The 12,426-nt window shown below is 46.9% G+C and overlaps 1 protein-coding gene and 1 pseudogene across 1 annotated transcript in view; both read left to right on the top strand.

The window, feature by feature from the left end:
- LOC138998426 (zinc finger protein 551-like) overlaps nt 1–12,426 on the top strand; it is a 44,853-nt gene that overhangs the window by 20,414 nt on the left and 12,013 nt on the right. The gene's annotated exons all lie outside the window — the stretch shown is intronic.
- On the top strand, nt 9,393–10,380 carry LOC138998315 (dolichol-phosphate mannosyltransferase subunit 1 pseudogene; annotated as a pseudogene).

Genomic DNA, 12,426 nt, shown 5'->3' with positions numbered 1-12,426 from the left:
GTATTAATTACATTGACCCACAAGCAGCAACTACTCTAGACTTACCAGTAAGATAAGTGTGTGTCAGGGTGGTAATAAAGGTGACAAAAATTCATGGGCCTTATATCTCTTTTAAAATTCTAGGGATCCAGTGGCGTAGGGAATAATGTCATATCCCTTCTAAAATGAAGGATAATTTGTTGCATGTGGCCCCTTCTACAACTAAAATAAGAGGCACAATACCTGGTGGGCCTCTTTGAATTTTAGAGGCAGTATATTCCTCATTAGAATGTAATACTCTGGGCCATTTACAAAGTGATCAAAAAGCTTCTTGCAGACATATGTCGTAGCAATATCTTTACAGGCACAGATCCTAGGGCAAGAGAGACTAAGGAGAAAATAAACAAATGGGACTACATCAAAATAAAAAGCTTCTGCGCAGCAAGAGAAACCATCAACAAAACAATAAGAAAGCCCACTGCATGGGAGAACATATTTGCCAATGTTATCTCCAATAAGGGTTTAATCTCCAAAATTTACATACAACTTAACAAAAGGAAGATTAACAACCCAATCAAAAACAGGGCAAAGGACCTAAATAGACACCTTTTGAAAGAGGGCATTCAGAAAGCCAAGAGACACAAAAAAACATGCTCAAAGTCACTAATCATCTGAGAGATGCAAATTAAAACAACAATGAGGTACCATCTCATACCTGTAAGAATGCCTATCGTCAACAAATAAACAAATGACAAGTGCTGGAGAGGATGCAAAAAAAAAGGAACCCTTCTTCACTGCTGGTGGGAATGCAGACTGGTGCAGCCATGGTGGAGAACCATATGTCATTTCTTCAAAAATTTAAAAATGGAACTGCCATTTGACCCAGCAATACCACTTCTAGGAATATATCCCAAGAAAACAGAAAGGATATATGCACCCCTATGTTCATAGCAGCACAATTTACAATAGCTAAGATTTGGAAACAGCCTAAATGCCCATCAGCAGATGAGTGGATTAGAAAACTACATCCACACAATGGAATACTATGGTGCTATAAAAAAGAAGGAACTCTTACCATTTGCAGCAGCATGGATGGAACTGGGGGGCATTATGCTAAGTGACATAAGCCAGGCAGTGAAAGAAAAATACCACATGATCTCATTCATTTATGGATAATAAAGAACATTATAAGCTGATGAACAAAAATATAGATACTGAGGCAAAGAAGCATTGAACAGACTGACAAATTACAGTGGGAAGGCAGGAAAGTGTTGGGGAAGAGGGGTAAGAGATCAACCGAAGGACATGTATGCATGCATATAAGCATAATCAATGAACACAAAACGCTGGGGGGATGGGGTGAGGGCATGTGTGAGAGGGTAGGGGAGGCCAGAGGAAGGTCAATGGGGAAAAAGAAGACATATGAACTATGATTTGTAATATTTTAAACAATAAAAAATTTAAAAAATAAAAAATTATATGATCATATCAATAGAAGCAGAAAAAGCATTTGACAAGATCCAGCACCTGTTTATACATAATAAGTCTCAGAAAAAATTAGAATAGAGGAAACATACCAAAACATACATAAAACCACATATGGGAAACCCACAGCTAACATCATAATCAAGGGGGAAAAACTAAAAACATTTCCCTTAAGATCAGAAACAAGGCAGGGATTTCTGTTTTTACCTTTTTATTCAACATATCACTGGATATCCTAACAACAGCAATCAGAAAAGAAGAAATAAAAGGCTGCAAAAATTGGAAAGGAAGTAGTAAAAGCATTATTATTTGAAGAAGACCTGGCACTGTATATAGAGAACCCTACAGATTCCACAAAAATGTTACTAGAACTGAAAAATGAATACATTAAATTAGCAGGATATAAAATAAATATCCAAAAATTAATTATACTCCAATAAAGAACTATCAGAAGAGAAATATAAGAAAACACTCTCATTTGCAATTATCTACACTAATAAAAGAGAAGCATGGTAATTGGCGTACGACCGCTACCCTTCCCATTGGCTAATCAGCGTATCCTTATGCAAATTAACTGTCAGCCAAGATGGCGGCCGGCAGCCAGGCAGCTGGAAGCGAACATGAGGCTTGCTTGCTGCAGGGACTGCAGACTCCAACTCTCAGCCGACAGTTTGAAACTTTGTAACAAATATAGCCAGCCGGGATCTCAGAGCTGAAGTTATACATTGTTTCGATTATAGAATGCAAACAAACCAGCAGCGGAGGCCTCAGAGCTAGAGCCAGAGCTAAAGCTGGCCCAGAATAAAAAAAAAGAAAAAAAGGAGCGGTTGGGAGATTCGGTCAATCGCCAGCCTGAAGGCAGCCCTCAGCCCCTCACCCAGACTGGCCAGGCACCCCAGTGGGGACCCCCACCCTGATCCAGGACACCCTTCAGGGCAAACCAGCCGGCCCCCACCCATGCACCAGGCCTCTATTCTATATAGTAAAAGGGTAATATGCCTCCCAGCACCGGGATCAGCGGAGCCGCGAGGCCTCCTGGCACCCGATCAGCGTGACAGGGGGCAGTGCCCAAACCCCCTGATCGCCCTGCGGCTCTGTGTGTGACAGGGGGCGGTGCCCCAACCCCCTGATCCGCCCTACTCTGTGTGTGACAGGGGGCAGTGCCCTAACTCCCCTATCGGCCCTACTCTGTGCGTGACAGGGGGGAGCTCCCAAACCTCCTAATGGGCCCTGCTCTGTGCATGACAGGGGGCAGCACCCCAACCCCCTGATTGGCCCTGCTCTGTGCATGACAGTGGGTGGCACCGCAACCTCCCCATCAACCCTGTCTTGAGTGTGACAGGGGGCGGTGCCCCAACTCCCAATCGGCCCTACCCTGAGCGTGACCAGGGGCTGCACCTAGGGACTGGGCCTGCCCTCTGCCACCCGGGGGCAGGCCTAAGCCAGCAGGTCGTTATCTCCCGAGGGGTCCCAGACTGTGAGAGGGCACAGGCCGGGCTGAGGGACCCCCCCTTCCCCCCCGAGTGCACAAATTTTTGTGCACCGGGCCTCTAGTCCTATATAATAAAAGGCTAATATGCAAATCAACTGAACAGTAGAACTACCAGTCGCTATGACATGCATTGACCACCAGGAGGCAAACACTCAATGCAGAAGTTGCCCCCTGGTGGTCAGTGCACTCCCACAGGAAGACTGCTACTCAGCCAGAAGCCTGGCTCAAAGCTGGCAAATGCAGCGGCAGTGGCGGAAGCCTCTCCCGCCTCCCTGGCAGCACTAAGGATGTCCAACTGACAGTTTAGGCCCACTCCCCCTGGACATCCCTTGTCAGTTGGACAATTATCTAGCATTCCCAGACTGTGAAAAGGTGCAGGCCAGGCTGTGCAACCATCCCCACAAGTGCATGAATTTCATGCACTATGCATCTAGTACATATATAAAAATAAAACACCTAGGAAAAAAATTAACCAAGGATATAAAAGACCCATACTTGGGAAATTATAAGAAAATAAAGAAAGAAATGGAAGAAGATACAAATAAGAAATCCCCACTGATTTTTACAGGCAGTTATGCCACTGCCTCTTCCCAGGTCTGGTGCTCTGGAATGAGGAGCCCAGTGAAGGATTGAGACACCTCATTCCTCAGGGGCTACCTTTGCAACTGAAATATTCCGGAAGGTTCTCTACTGCCACACAAGGTTGTGAGGCCAGCCCTTTCAGGTCTCTTTCCTACCACCCTGGGTTTGGCTTTGTCTCTAACCCTTAGTTATGAGGCTTATGTCCAACTAGTCTTCATTTGATTGTTCAGGTTGCTTGTTCTATCATTTAGCTGTCATTCACCTTTGGTCTTGGGAGGAGATGAGTGTACCATCCACCTACTCTTAGCCATCATGCATCCCCTACCATCTGTGTATCTTTGGTGGTGAGGTGACTGTCTAGATTTTATGCCCATTTTAATTTTTTTTATTTCCTAATTGTTGAGAATTAAATGGTTACTGTTCATATTTTAATAATTAATAAAAGAAGACCCCAAATAAAAATATATTTGACCCTGACCAGTTTGGCTCAGTGGGTAGAGCGTCGGCCTGTGGACTGAAGGGTCCCACGTTCGATTCCGGTCAAAGACATGTACTTTGGTTGTGGGCACGTCCCCAGTGGGGGGTGTGCAGGAGGCAGCTGATTGATGTTTCTCTCTCATCGATGTTTCTAACTCTCTATCCCTCTCCCTTCCTCTATGTAAAAAATCAGTAAAATATATAAAAATATATATATATATACATATTTGGATACCAGTTCTCTGCCATATCCTGTCTTGAGAACACTTTCCCAGAATCTGTGGCTCATGTGCAAATTGGTGAGAAGACTGATGACCATGAAAATGTCTTCCTCTGAACTTTCTACTGTTTCCCCATCATCAGAGACTTTAAAATTTTTGAAACTAAATAGTCTACTTTATTCCATTGATGAGTGATACATGGATGACATTGAACATATGACACTAATATTATAACTGTCAAAGTCATACATGCATTACACAAAACAATCTACTCAAGGACTAGACAGATTTGGAAGTCCCACCCCAGAGGTGATTTGACCATCACCTGAGGCCTAGTGTGTACCTCTCACTTTTGCCTCTCTCATGTCTGTCACTGGCAGAGTCATATACACACATGCATGTCTGTCTGTTGAAATCCGATATAGTGGTTTAGTGAGTGGGCTCTCAATGCAGAGGGTTGGTCGATGTGTCTCACGTGAGAGGACCCCTGAAGTCTTCATGTGTTGAGACATAGAGACCGCTGCTCTGAATTTAGCATCTGCTCAGCTTCCCTTTTCCACATGGACCAAGATTGGTGGTCCCATTCCCTCTCCATGAACCTCAGTGCTTTTTCCATTGCCTGCCTATTTCATCAATGCTTTGACAGGAAGTCTCAAAAATACACCTCTGAACAATTGTGCAACAATTTTTGCGGAGCAACCTCCTAGGGGGAGCCCTACCAGTGCAGGTGTGCCCACGTGGGAATTTGGCAGGTCCTGCACACTGTTCTCCCAGAGCAGGGGCTTTCCTCTTCCTCCCTAGGGCATCTGCTGGGGTCTCTGCTGCCTCACTTTGTCCCCAGGGATGGTCCCAACCAGCACAGAAGCCTGATCAGGGTGGTGGGGCATCTCTGGCATGTAGAGGCCTGTGCACTGCTTCTCATGTTGGAAGTGCATGTGTTTGTCCTTTGTCCCTTTAGAAAACACCAACCTTTGAGAGTTTTCTGCACCACAGGGCTGACACACCTGGGCCTAGCGTTTTGTGGAATGCTTTCCAGCTTGTGGTTTGCCTTCCCAGATTTCGGCATTTTTCTAGTTGTTTTGGGCACAGGAAGAGACAGCCATTGCCTGACTGGCTTCTGGCCCTGGGGTCAAATTTAGTGCAGTGGTCTCTACCCTGAAATTATGCGCATGCTTACTGAAAGGGCTTTCTTTCCTCCATCTAATCTCTAATCCACCTCCGAATTCCCTTTCTAATTGCAAAAATGTTATCTCAGATAGAAACAGACAAACATGTGAGCTGACACAAAAAGCACTTATTGTGAGATTCCTTTTCTAGGGAATAGGTAAGGGGCAGAGACAGGAATCAGATCAGGGGCAGGAGGAGTGGGGAGTGAGTTCTGTTGCTGCAGGGTCTCCTTTTGGGATGATGGGACATCCTGCAACTAGGCAGCGGTGATGCTCACACAGCATCATGACTGTCCCTCATGCCCAGGAATTTAAAAATATGAACAATAACATTTAAAATATGAACAGTAACCATTTAAAATATATTTATTTATTTATTACTTACAATGGATTATACAATGGGAAAATTAAGACTAAAAACATAAATAAGAAATTAATAAAAGAAGACCCCAAATAAAAAAAATAGAAACATAACCCAAATCACACAATGGAGAACATATAAACTAAATAAATAAAAAACAAAAAGGAAATTATTAAGAAACCGTGAGGCTGAAACACGGTTTTCCCTTGGGATAGGGCCGAACACATTTAAAAAGCGGCCCTTGACCTGGGCCCTCCACAGGCAGCTGCTCCTCCAAGGCTGGAACCAGCATGGGCTCCAGGGAGGGTTCTTCATTCAGTGGTGGTGGGTCCTCTATTTCTTCTGGGGCCGACCCTGACTTGCCTGACTGGGCCGGTGCTGGAGTGGGGAGAGAAGAGAAGATCACCCACGTGCCTGTATTTCCATCTGTCGCCCAAAGACAGAACACTGGGCACATTTCAGGACCCACCACAGGATGTTCTCCCCACCCGCAGTCCAACAGATATTTGGTCTGAGGCCGGTCTTTGCTACTGGCCAGGCTCTGGGGGTTCTCTGGAAACAATCCCTCCCCAGAAACTCGCCTGCACTCCCCCCACCCATTCCTTCCCTACCCCCTCACCCCGCCACCTCCTCACCCTTGGGCTCTGCCTCATTGGGCTCCAGGTCTCCACTTTTGGTGTTGAATATTGCCATCATGGTTTGGAGACTGAGCGACTTCGAGGTTAGAGTTTTGTGGAGCCTGGGCGGCTTCGGTGGAGGAGTCCTCCTCGATCCACCCACGGGCCCTGGGTCCCCAGGCCCCCCCGGTGGCCACACTCACTTCAGGCCTCTCCTGGCCTTCGGTGGTGTGGCCCACCATCCACTCAAGGGGTCAGGGGTCTTCCTCCACCACCAGATGCTGCACATTGACCTGGGTGGAGCTCTGCAATGACAGTGACCAGCAGCTGGTCAGGAGGCCTTAAGCCTGGCCCAGTCCCTGCTGCTTCTTCTGCCCCCTGGACCTTCTGCTCCCGGATCAGGCCCAGCCCTGTGTCTGCACAGACCTCCACCCAGGGGAAATGAGAGTCACCTCCAGGGCTCAGGATAGACCTCGGGCAGAGGGCGCCGCTCACACTCCACGTCCACCCAGCCAGCCTTGACCTGGGCTGCAAACATGACTGGTCCTGACCCCCCAACCCAACCTGTTCCTATTCCAGGCAGGCCTCCCCACGTGAACCCCCCTTCTACTGCCACCCACCAACACACACACACACACACACACACACACACACACACACAAGGAGGGGCAGGGCCGCTCAGGTGGGATCAGAGTGGTGGCCTGGCCTGAAAAAAACTGCCCTAAGCCTCCCTGGGTTACCTCCGCATCCCGCCGGGCAAAGGGCCACAGGCGTCATCTAGGCTGGGCCCGGATCCAGCGGTGGGCACGTCTAAACACACTCTCATCGCTGCCTCTGTTGAGGCCTCGGCCTCGGCACACTGGGAGACAACACGAAAACATGGTGTCCTGTCCACTGTCTCTGTCCGAGTGAGACGGGAAGGGGCAGTTATAGAAGGTGGTGCGTGGTTACCGTTCTGTTGGGCTCCATCGTCAGGAAGTGAAGTCACCTATGGGTCCCCTACCCCGAGCATCTCCTCAGACATGAGCAGTGACCTCACCTGTGGGTCCCCTACCCCGAGCATCTCCTCAGACATGAGCAGTGACCTCACTTCCTGACGATGGAGCCCAACAGAACGGTAACCACGCACCACCTTCTATAACTGCCCCTTCCCGTCTCACTCGGACAGAGACAGTGGACAGGACACCATGTTTTCGTGTTGTCTCCCAGTGTGCCGAGGCCGAGGCCTCAACAGAGGCAGCGATGAGAGTGTGTTTAGACGTGCCCACCGCTGGATCCGGGCCCAGCCTAGATGACGCCTGTGGCCCTTTGCCCGGCGGGATGCGGAGGTAACACAGGGAGGCTTAGGGCAGTTTTTTTCAGGCCAGGCCACCACTCTGATCCCACCTGAGCGGCCCTGCCCCTCCTTGTGTGTGTGTGTGTGTGTGTGTGTGTGTGTGTGTGTGTGTTGGTGGGTGGCAGTAGAAGGGGGGTTCACGTGGGGAGGCCTGCCTGGAATAGGAACAGGTTGGGTTGGGGGGTCAGGACCAGTCATGTTTGCAGCCCAGGTCAAGGCTGGCTGGGTGGACGTGGAGTGTGAGCGGCGCCCTCTGCCCGAGGTCTATCCTGAGCCCTGGAGGTGACTCTCATTTCCCCTGGGTGGAGGTCTGTGCAGACACAGGGCTGGGCCTGATCCGGGAGCAGAAGGTCCAGGGGGCAGAAGAAGCAGCAGGGACTGGGCCAGGCTTGAGGCCTCCTGACCAGCTGCTGGTCACTGTCATTGCAGAGCTCCACCCAGGTCAATGTGCAGCATCTGGTGGTGGAGGAAGACCCCTGACCCCTTGAGTGGATGGTGGGCCACACAACCGAAGGCCAGGAGAGGCCTGAAGTGAGTGTGGCCACCGGGGGGCCTGGGGACCCAGGGCCCGTGGGTGGATTGAGGAGGACTCCTCCACCGAAGCCGCTCAGGCTCCACAAAACTCTAACCTCGAAGCCGCTCAGTCTCCAAACCATGATGGCAATATTCAACACCAGGAGGGGAGACCTGGAGCCCAATGAGGCAGAGCCCAAGGGTGAGGAGGTGGCGGGGTGAGGGGGTAGGGAAGGAATGGGTGGGGGGAGTGCAGGCAAGTTTCTGGGGAGGGATTGTTTCCAGAGAATCCCCAGAGCCTGGCCAGTAGCAAAGACCGGCCTCAGACCAAATATCTGTTGGACTGTGGGTGGGGAGCACATCCTGTGGTGGGTCCTGAAATGTGCCCAGTGTTCTGTCTTTGGGCGACAGATGGAAATACAGGCACGTGGGTGATCTTCTCTCCTCTCCCCACTCCAGCACCGGCCCAGTCAGGCAAGTCAGGGTCGGCCCCAGAAGAAATAGAGGACCCACCACCACTGAATGGAGAACCCTCCCTGGAGCCCATGCTGGTTCCAGCCTTGGAGGAGCAGCTGCCTGTGGAGGGCCCAGGTCAAGGGCCGCTTTTTAAATGTGTTCGCCCTATCCCAAGGGAAAACCGTGTTTCAGCCTCACGGTTTCTTAATAATTTCCTTTTTATTTTTTATTTATTTAGTTTATATGTTCTCCATTGTGTGATTTGGGTTATGTTTCTATTTTTTTTATTTGGGGTCTTCTTTTATTAATTTCTTATTTATGTTTTTAGTCTTAATTTTCCCATTGTATAATCCATTGTAAGTAATAAATAAATAAATATATTTTAAATGGTTACTGTTCATATTTTAAATGTTATTGTTCATATTTTTAAATTCCTGGGCATGAAGGACAGTCATGATGCTGTGTGAGCATCACCGCTGCCTAGTTGCAGGATGTCCCATCATCCCAAAAGGAGACCCTGCAGCAACAGAACTCACTCCCCACTCCTCCTGCCCCTGATCTGATTCCTATCTCTGCCCCTTACCTATTCCCTAGAAAAGGAATCTCACAATAAGTGCTTTTTGTGTCAGCTCACATGTTTGTCTGTTTTTATCTGAGATAACATTTTTGCAATTAGAAAGGGAATTCGGGTCTCTCGGAGTTCCGCCATGGCCTCCAAGACAGCGAATCGTATCCCTCCGAGGTCTGGTCGGGAGCCGGCGGAGTGCCCCCAGGGACGAGACAAGTACTTGGTGCTGTTGCCCCCCTACAAAGAGCGCGAGAACCTGCCGCTCATCGTGTGGCTGCTGGTGAAAAGCTTCTCCGAGAGTGGAATCGACTATGAAATTATAATCATAGATGATGGGAGCCCAGATGGAACAAGGGAGGTTGCTGAACAGTTGGAGAAGATCTATGGATCAGACAAAATTCTTCTAAGACCACGGGAGAAAAAGTTGGGACTAGGAACTGCATATATACATGGAATGAAACATGCCACAGGAAACTACATAATTATTATGGATGCTGATCTCTCACACCATCCAAAATTTATTCCTAAATTCATTAGGAAGCAAAAGGAAGGTAATTTTGACATTGTCTCTGGAACTCGCTACAAAGGAAATGGAGGTGTTTATGGCTGGGATTTGAAAAGAAAATTAATCAGCCGTGGGGTCAATTTTGTAACTCAGATTTTGCTGAGACCAGGAGCATCTGATTTAACAGGAAGTTTCAGGTTATATCGAAAAGAAGTTCTACAGAAATTAATAGAAAAATGTGTTTCTAAAGGCTACATTTTCCAGATGGAAATGATTGTTCAAGCAAGACAGTTGAATTATACTATTGGCGAGGTTCCAATAACATTTGTGGATCGTGTTTACGGTGAATCCAAGTTGGGAGGAAATGAAATAGTCTCTTTCTTGAAAGGATCATTGACTCTCTTTGCAACTACATAAAAGAAAGTTATTCTTATTTATCACATTCATTTCAATTTAAACATAGAGGAAGCCTGGTTGCTGACTTTTATAAAATGTACTCTTATAGCATAAATCATAGGTAAGGTAAATTTCATGCAAATCTTTTTTTCTGAAGAAGTTCCATTTTATATATTAAAATAGAAAAATGAGCAGTGTTCTCAGTTTTCTTTAACATTTTGCTGTATTAAGACCTACAAATAAATGCATATGGGTTTTTTGCATAAAATATTGCTGCTTTCATTAGAGTATGTGATGCAGAATTTCTTACAGGGGGAAGATTTTGGAATATTTTCTATAAAAACTATATTCTTAACTCTTTGTACCTAATACATGTCAGAAGAGGAATGCTTATTCATGAAATATATATGACTGTTTCTGTGTGAATTGAAAAAGAAATACACACCTTTCACCTTTCTTTAAGAAAGAAAGAAAGAAAGAAAGAAAGAAAGAAAGAAAGAAAGAAAGAAAGAAAGAGAATTTGTAGATGGATTAGAGATTAGATGGAGGAAAGAAAGCCCTTTCAGTAAGCATGCACGTAATTTCAGGGTAGAGACCACTGCACTAAATTTGACCCCAGGGCCAGAAGCCAGTCAGGCAATGGCTATCTCTTCCTGTGCCCAAAACAACTAGAAAAATGCCGAAATCTGGGAAGGCAAACCACAAGCTGGAAAGCATTCCACAAAACGCTAGGCCCAAGTGTGTCAGCCCTGTGGTGCAGAAAACTCTCAAAGGTTGGTGTTTTCTAAAGGGACAAAGGACAAACACATGCATTTCCAACATGAGAGGCAGTGCACAGGCCTCTACATGCCAGAGATGCCCCACCACCCCGATCAGGCTTCTGTGCTGGTGGGGACCATCCCTGGGGACAAAGTGAGGCAGCAGAGACCCCAGCAGATGCCCTGGGGAGGAAGAGGAAAGCCCCTGCTCTGGGAGAACAGTGTGCAGTACCTGCCAAAGCCCCACGGGGGCACACCTGCATTGGCAGGGCTCCCCCTAGGAGGTTGCCCCACAGAAATTGTTGCACAATTGTTCAGAAGTGTATTTTTGAGACTCCCCATCAGAGCATTGATGAAATAGGCAGAAATTTGAAAAAGTACTGAGGTCCATGGAGAGCAGATGGGACCAACAATCTTGGTCCATATGGATAAGGGAAGCTGAGCAGGTGCTCAATTCAGTACAGCGGTCTCTACGTGTCAACAGATGAAGACTTCAGGGGTCCTCTCACATGAGACACATGGACCATCCCACATGCATTGACGATCCCACCCATTAAAACCCTTACATCTGATTTCAACAGGCAGACATGCATATGTGCATGTGAGTCTTCTTGTGACAGACATGAGAGAGGTAGAAGTGAGAGATACACACTAGGTCACAAGTGATGGTCAAGTCATCTCTGGTTTGGGACTTGCAAATCTATCTACTATTTGAATTGATTTTTTTGTGTAATGCATGTATGACTTTGATAGTTCTGATAATATCAAAGTCATATGTTCAATATTATCCATATATCATTTATCTATGGAGTAAAGTACGTTATTTAGTTTTTAAAATTTTAAAGTCCCTGACGATGGGGGAACAGTACAAAGTTCAGAGGAGGACATTTCCTTGAACATCAGTCTTCTTACCAATTTGCACATGAGCCACAGATTCTGGGAAAGTGTTCTCAAATATATTTAAAAAACAACAACAACAACTCTTAACCCTCAAAAATTAGGAAATAAAAAAAACAATTTTAAAATGGGCATAAGACCTGGACAGTTACCTCACAGAAGATACACAGATGGTAGGGGATGCATGATGGCTTGGAGTAGGTGGAAGGTACACTCTTCTCCTCCCAAGACCAAAGGTGAATGACAGCTAAATGATAGAACAAGCAACCTGAACAATCAAATGAAGACTACTTGGAAATACGCCTTATAACTAAGGGTTAGAGACAAAGCCAAACCCAGGGTGGTAGGAAAGAGACTTGAAAAGGGCTGCCCCCACACCCTTGTGTGGCAGTAGAGAACCTTCAGGAATATTTCAGTTGCAAAGGTAGCCCCTGAAGAATGAGGTGTCTCAATCCCTCACTGGGCTCCTCATTCCAGAGCACCAGACCTGGGAAGAGGCAGTGGCATAACAACTGCCTGTAAAAATCAGTGGGGATTTCATCCACCAGGGAGGTACTGGAGGTCTAGTGAAAATCAGGTGTCCTCTTAAAGGGCCAGCACACAAAATGTCTTTTGCA

Source organism: Myotis yumanensis, unplaced genomic scaffold (genome assembly GCF_028538775.1).
Source record: "Myotis yumanensis isolate MYYU_CA2020_CCGP unplaced genomic scaffold, mMyoYum1.0.hap1 SCAF_20, whole genome shotgun sequence".
NCBI classification, from domain to species: Eukaryota; Metazoa; Chordata; class Mammalia; order Chiroptera; family Vespertilionidae; genus Myotis; species Myotis yumanensis.
This window is presented reverse-complemented; position numbering and strand designations above follow the sequence as displayed.